This window comes from Chenopodium album, chromosome 1, assembly GCF_948465745.1.
Source record: "Chenopodium album chromosome 1, dcCheAlbu1.1, whole genome shotgun sequence".
Lineage (NCBI taxonomy): Eukaryota > Viridiplantae > Streptophyta > Magnoliopsida > Caryophyllales > Amaranthaceae > Chenopodium > Chenopodium album.
The window spans coordinates 47,734,687-47,742,321 of NC_137834.1; positions in this window are offsets into that span (position 1 = coordinate 47,734,687).

Genomic DNA, 7,635 nt, shown 5'->3' on the forward strand with positions numbered 1-7,635 from the left:
AAAAAAAAATATTTAAACACTTGTAGCATAGGTGTCGTGCGCAACTAAAACAGTTGCGCGCGTCTGTCACGCGCAACCTTAGACATTGCGCGCGCCACCTGTTGACAAACTACAAACCGAGAATTTTTACGCTTGAATAAAATTGCGATTTTTACTTGCTATAAAAAACAGGGAGTTTCTCGAAAATAACATATACTCGGAAAATAAAAATTAAACTTTGATTTAAGTTGTTAAATAAAGTTTCATTAATTTTTCATTTAATTTCTACATGAGAGATTGAAGTAAAATAAAAAAAATAAATAAACATTTCAAAGAACCACGCAAAAACCTGATTTCGTAATACGAATACGTAGCAATCTTTATGATTCTGTCATATAAATAAAGCTCTTTTTTATTCCATTCAAAATTCCAAAACAACAGGTATTATTAAACTAGATAATAAAACAAAAAAAAAATAGTAGTGATTAAACTTTATTCGAATTAAACTATTAATAACTGTGTAACACACTAAGGTTTTACTATATCCTCGATTATCACAGTTGACGGAGGAGTAGTTTCCATTGCAGTAATTTCAGCGACCTTAGAGCTTTCCCCTTCGCCCTTCTTCTTAACCCAAACGTTGTTTTTTTGTTTAGGAATTGGGGTCTTTTCAACTCTTTTTCCTTTTCGTTTAGCATTTGTTGGATTCTTCTTGCGAGTATTTGATGAGGGTTCTGTAATCATCACACCTTGTTGCGCGGGTTTAGGAGGAGCCTTTCTCTTTGGTTCCCTTGAACGAGCCTTAGGTGATGAGAAGTCTAATTTTTTTCTCACTCCTTTGTCTTGGCCACTAGGAGGAGTAGTGGTGGCCAAATGCATCAAAGGTTTTGGGTGGATTGCGAGCCGAGGCGGCTTGATGTTGTGGTCGAGCCTTATTTAGTTCACCCTTATCTGCCGCATTCATCCATGCCTTGTAGAAGGAGGATAACACAATACTCGCGGTAGGATTTTGCACTACCCACTTAGGGAGACTTGACCAATATTCCATCCAACGAGGAATTCGTTCGGGTTTAAAGATCACATCTTTAGGGGCATCACAAACTCGAGGGGGAATAATTTGTTTCATCCCATATTGTCTCATCACCCTGCAAGGAAAGATGAAAGTGGTACTAGATAGGCCTAAAAGCCTAATATAGGGACAGTTAAAATTATTCCCAACCATACAACTGATGTTCCACCAAGGAATCACAAAGCGTATGTTAGGAACCCGATAACTAAAAAATGACGTCCATTCTTCTTCATTCTTGTGTTTGTAGAGAATTCGACGTCCAGGGAATGTCCTCACTTCGTTAGCCTCAAGATTTTGCGGATGATCAACAATTCGCAAACGCTCCATGAGACAAATCTGAAAAAAAAAGAAAAAAAAATTTGCGACATTACACAAGCAGGTGGCGCGCGTATCAAAATCAGTTGCGCGCGCCATCCGTGTGCATCGCAGAAAATTGCGTTGTTCAAGCCAGCGCAACTTCCTAACTTGCCCTGAAATACGACGAAAAAAAATGTACGTGTAATAGGAGTGGACTTCCGGGGAAACCATTCTCGTTAGGGTCTTCTCTAAGGCGATTCAAGCATAGAACGGTTTCCGCCAAAGCTAAGAGAGCGGGTGAATGACACCCCTCTATTTGCTCTACTATGGACACAATGAAATAATCTCTGTACTCTTTACCTGTCCTAAGTAAACAATTGACAACAAGACAATAACATAAAGCACGAATCTTAAAGCGTTGTTTAGTCAAGTTGTCACGAGGGGCGACGAAATGTTCAACTAATTGAATTAAATTGACGCCTTCTTCTGTTCCAATGTTTGCCATATCATTGTCATTCAAACCAAAAATTTTCTGAAATACGGGTTTGGGATCTGCCAAGTTAGGGGCATATGTCACGGGGAGAGTATTTGCAGGGAAGCTACTAGAGCCTCAAACTCGCCAGGTAATGGGACAATTTCGTCCCCTTTGAAAAGAAAAAGATGGTGGTGGTTTGAGTCCCAATGATTAACAACGGCATGGAGAAAATCAAAGTTTATAACTAGTTGTATATAACTCAATAGAGAGTCAAGGTGGTATATTTTGAAGGCTAGTTTATCCTCAGGCGAAAGGGAAGTGACCCATTGCTTCAAACGTTGTTCAAAGTTTTTTACCATTATTCAATGCAAAAAAAGGAGGGAGAGAGAATTTAGAGAGTTTAATTCTTTTTAATTTTTTATAGTACTACTAACGAATGAATTCGAGATGATCAAAATCCTACACAAAACACGTTTAAATAGACCCCAAATGGGCAAAATTTCGGCAATTTTCGCTCAAAGGAAAGTTCAACCCGCAGGTGGCGCGCGCAACTCACAAGTTGCGCGCGCCTGCCATGCGCAACCAATTTACATGCACGCGACAGCCGCGCGCAACACATTTAGTTGCGCACGTCTTGTCTGTCGCGACATGTTGGTTAGATCAATTTCCGTATTTTGACCTACATAATAATGGAATATTGACGAAATCTTTTGACTAATCATATGCTTGACCTTGTTAACTCTTGTGTCTTTTTTATGATTTTTTTTTATTTTCTCTTTCCTAACTTTCTTTCTTATTTTCCTTTTCTCTTTATTTCTTCTTTTTTCTTTCCTTTCTCCTTCCTTTTCCCTTTCCTTTTCCTGTTTTCCTTTCTTTGTTTCTTTTTTGTTATTTTTTCGAGGGGGGTAAGTCGGGAACCATTTCCCTCCCTCGAAATTTTTTTGCTTTTTTTTTTCAAAAAAAAGACATACTCATGGGAACAAAAAAAATAATAATAATAAAAGACATATATACAAAATATGTGTGTATATATGTACAACAAAAAATGATAATAAAAATATATGTAGCTTACTGCGACTATACGATGATAATAACTTACTGCGACTATACGATGATCACTGCATGATAAAGCCACGAGGGCTCTCTGATAAGTAGCTTGGAAAGCACGTATAGTCCTCACCATGCCGTTCACAGTCTCTCGTGGTACCTGTTCCAAAATACAAGGACAATTACCAAACAAATGTATATGAAAGAAAAAATAATAAATACATATACAAAATAAACATACCGACTCAATCGTCTCAGGAACAAACAATATGTCCTCATCCTTCGTTGCTGGGAGAATCTCACGAATTACCGATCCAAAAGCATCGTTATATGTGATCTACAGCGTAAGAGGCACCCAACCACCTAGCTCGAATCGCTAAAAACGCAATAAAATAGTCAAGGTTCCAAAAATAAATGAAAAATAAAAAATATATTAAAAATACTAACAGAAACAAAAGCTAGGAAAGGAGTCAGCCTATATGCGATGAAAGTCAGGTAGGATACATCCAGCAGCACCAGCTTCTTCGCTAGGATAACCGAGGATCGCCTAAGCTCGATCCTCGGTAGACAACAGGTCCGGACGCAACATCCGGATCGAAGGATCCGTAGGTCCCAAAGGCTCCTCGGATGAAGACTTATAGAGAACACGCTCGCCTAAAAACCAAGCGTCTATCCTCTGGAGCACTGGAAGTCCTTGATAAAGGGCCCGGAAACGGCAACGAATTATGCCAGATCGGACAGCCTCAGGGACTCCGACGATCAGACCCCAAAGACAAATATCGATCTACAAAATACAACCACATGAAACTCAACAAAAAAAAATAAAAATCGAAAAAAAGATGTACATATGTTGTTAAAGTACTCACCGACGCACGAGTCGCCGAAAGGATCCTCTGGCGAAAATCGCCGGCTGAAGTGGCTCGCTTCTTCTTAATCATGACCATTCGATGGCTGATAGGAAGCGAGCAGCCCCGAACTTCCTAGGGGCTGAGAAAGGCAGGTAAGAGTATCCCCAAGCCTATAAGAAACGGAAAAATAACAAGTGCAAAGGACAAAAATAAAAATGGGGATTAAAGGAAAATTTAAAGAATAAAGTACGTACCTCAAGGATACGACCATGCCATGTAAGGGAGATCTGAGGCACCTCAGTAGCTGCCGCGAAATCCATCACCCGGGTCGCCTAGCCCATAGCTGTAAGCATACGGGCATACGACACCTCCGCCCAACTCAGGTTACCTACCTGCCCCAAATCAATGAGGAAAATAAGTAACTTGACGAGTGGAAAACTAGGTCGTTATCTAATCTTCCCTCGGTCAAACTAAATTTATAAACACTTAACAAACCTAAATACGAGTATAGAGGCAAGTCAAGGGTCGAACTCAAAGGAACGGTAATGCTCAAGCACTTTCAATTATGCGCCTAAGCTAGGTCAAAGTCGAAGGTAAAGAGAGGATACTAACAACTAACAAAACAAGTAACCAAGGAAATAAAACACAAGGAATGGGGATCAACAAGTAATCATGTCAATTGCAATAACTTGGGAAGATCATGCCAAACAAAGGTTGTGAAGACTAATGATAAGAGCAATCAATTGGAATCAAAGAGCTATCTCCTAATTTTTAAGCTAGGTTTCACTATGAATAACAAACTAAGAGAATCTCAATCAAAACCAATCGATAATTGCAATTCCTAAATCAATTGTTCGTGTCATTTGCAATTACAATGCAATCTAGCCTAATTCTCAAGGCCTAATCGAATTACACACATGCAAACCTTCATTAATCACTTTAATCTCAACAATCAATCCACACAATTCCCAAATTAATCACAATTAATCAATCATACAAGTTTCACCCAATTCCTAGCCAACAACTACTCTAACATCATCATCTAATCAACAATCAACTAAATGAATCAAGAATTAATAATATATCAAGAAAATTTACACTAATCAAGCATCAAACATCAAAATTAAACCAAACAAACATGAAATTAAACAAAGCAATAAGGTGAGATAGAGTTAAGAATGCTCATTGATAATAGAGATGATCTTCAACACAATTGTCACCATTGTATCTTCAATCTCTCAATCACCATTGAAATCCTTCACTTTCTCTCTCTAAAATCTACACCTAAGCTAGAGAGAGAACCTCCTAATCTAACCTAATTCTAAAGTATTTCATGTATGAAGAATAAAGAAGGTGCGTACAATATATATATGCAAAAGGAGGAAATAAATGAAATCGCAAGTAAAACCCAGAAACCCGCGCCCGCGGAGAAATTGGCCGCGCCCGCGGAGGAGAAGACCCCCAAACCCGCGCCCTCGGGGTGCCCGCAGCCTACCCTCGGGAAGTTCGTGGTTGAAAATGGGCAGATTTGGGCTGCATCAACCCGCGCCCGTGGCGCCAAACCCCGCGCCCGCGACATCAGGGCCCGCGCCCGCGACCAACTCGCGGCTAGGTGCGTGGCAGCTCGCTGCGCGCAAGAATGCTCGGGCTGCTGCGATGCGCGACTTAGTGCTTGTGGAGTTTGCTCGACTTGGCTTGACTTGCGTGCTTGGCTTCCCTAACTCGGCTCCGTTAAATTCCTTGAATGCACTTGAGCTCCCCTCCTTGATTATTAAATCCGCAGGAACTCAACGTACCTACAAAACAGGACAAAGAAACGGAGAAGCGAGACAAATAGCCAAGAAATGAATAAAATAATAAGAAAACCATTAAAAGCACACATTTCTCTAAACTAACGCACAAACACGCAAATCGAGCAGTATTCCCTAAAAACACGACATAAAAGACTAAAAACAAGCATAAAAATATAAAGTAAACATAGCCTAAAGGTGCCATAAATGGCATGGATCATAACCCGATAGCAAAACGCTGATGTAGGGCGAGACTAGGTCGTTGAAAACTAATCTACCCTTGGTAAAAACAAAATTTGTAATCTCTCAAAACACCCCTATACAAAGCATAGAGTAAGTCGAGGGTCGAACCACTAGGAAAGGGAGTTGAATGCTAATGTCAAAGCTGAGCTATTTCGAAGCGATGAAATGAGGTGTGTACATTCAAAACAATCAAACAATTAAAATGAAATCAAATTTATCAAGCATTAGGGTTAGGATCTACATATACTCGGAATGGATATAGCTAATTGGGATTAGAGAGGATTAAGTCGAGTGTTGCGAGGGAAATTCAATTAAGCAATCAAGAGAGTAAGGTAGGCTAATCTCTTAGAGGTCAAGCTAGTGCCAACTACGAGAGACTCTAACTATGAACCTTGCAAACCTACTCAATCGACAAAAGCAAGCCACAAATTAATTTTCTGTATCAATGCAAGCTTACAATGCATTCTAGTGTAACAATCAAAGTTAGCTACTCTTCAATTAATCACACACATGCACTTAATCAGTCAACCAATTTAATCACAACATCAACTCCATCAATTTCCCCCAAGTAGCATCAATCCATTACTCATACATGCTTCATCATTCCCCTAGCAAGAGAACAACTCACAATCCATTGAAGTCAAAATCAAAACTAAGCTAATCAACAATTTCATCATCATCATATCAATAGAAATAATTCATTCACAAATTCAATTCAAACTTGAACAATCAACAAAGCAATTGAAATGATAAGCTAAAGATTGCATTAAAATAAAAGAAATCCTTACAAACTTATTTCAATTCAATGGAGAAAATGCTAGAATTACCAATTTTCAATCATCAATCAGGAACTTCTCTCTCTACAATCTAGAGTTTCTCTCCCTAAAATTCAAATTCTAATTATATTCTAATTTCTAAATTAAATTTTTTTCTAAAAATAGAAAGAAAATCTATATATAGTAAAACTAACTACGAGAAGTTAGTTAGATCGTCCCCAAATAAACCCATACAGGTGCGGCCAACTATAAGGGAGAGCGCGGCCGCGCAAATCTAGGTACGGAATAGAGACCCAGACAGGTGCGCCCGCACCCGCACCCGAAGAGGCGCGCCCGCGCCTGAGAACAGGGCAGCCCTCTTCCCTATCATGCCGATGCTCCTCGTGCGTTCCACTTAATGGTCTTGATAAACACGCGACCTTGTAGTTTCTAAACTCCGAGTTTACGGGTTCAACACTAGAAATCATGAACTTGCACTTCTCCATGCTTGAGCTTCAAATGGAGAACATTAGACATCCTAATCAATGCCAAACTTGGGAAGAGGCCTCGGGAAACTTGGATAACGACCTTAACCTGAAAAATAAAGGAAAACAAGCAAATAAAAGAGAAAACAACATAATAAACCAAGAAATGCATAAAGAAAGAAATCCAACTAAGAAAATGCAAACTAAAAGAAATAAAGAGTAAAAATAAGGGAAAGCTAAGTAAAAGAGCTAAAGAATAACATGAAATTCATCCTAAAAAGAACCAAATGAGTGCCATAAATGACACTCATCAAATTCCCCCAAGCTAACCTTTTGTTCGTCCTCGAGCAAAACAAAGCAAGAAAGAATAAGGATGAAAGACTTATTCAAAAAGAAAAAGAAAGATATAAGACAGGAATATACATTAATTATTCAGAAGGTTTGACTTTGCGTTGACTTTTCTCTCTTCTCTTTCCTCCCATGGCGATTTGAGTTTGCTGGTTTTCCTTCAGCTTAGTTGAGTTTCAATGGCGAAGAAGAAGAAGAAATCTACTCCTAAACCTTCAAATAAATTGAATCACCCTTCCAACTCTTCTTTATCTTTGTTGAATGATGATGTTAATCGATTGAATGTTTCTAGGTTTTCT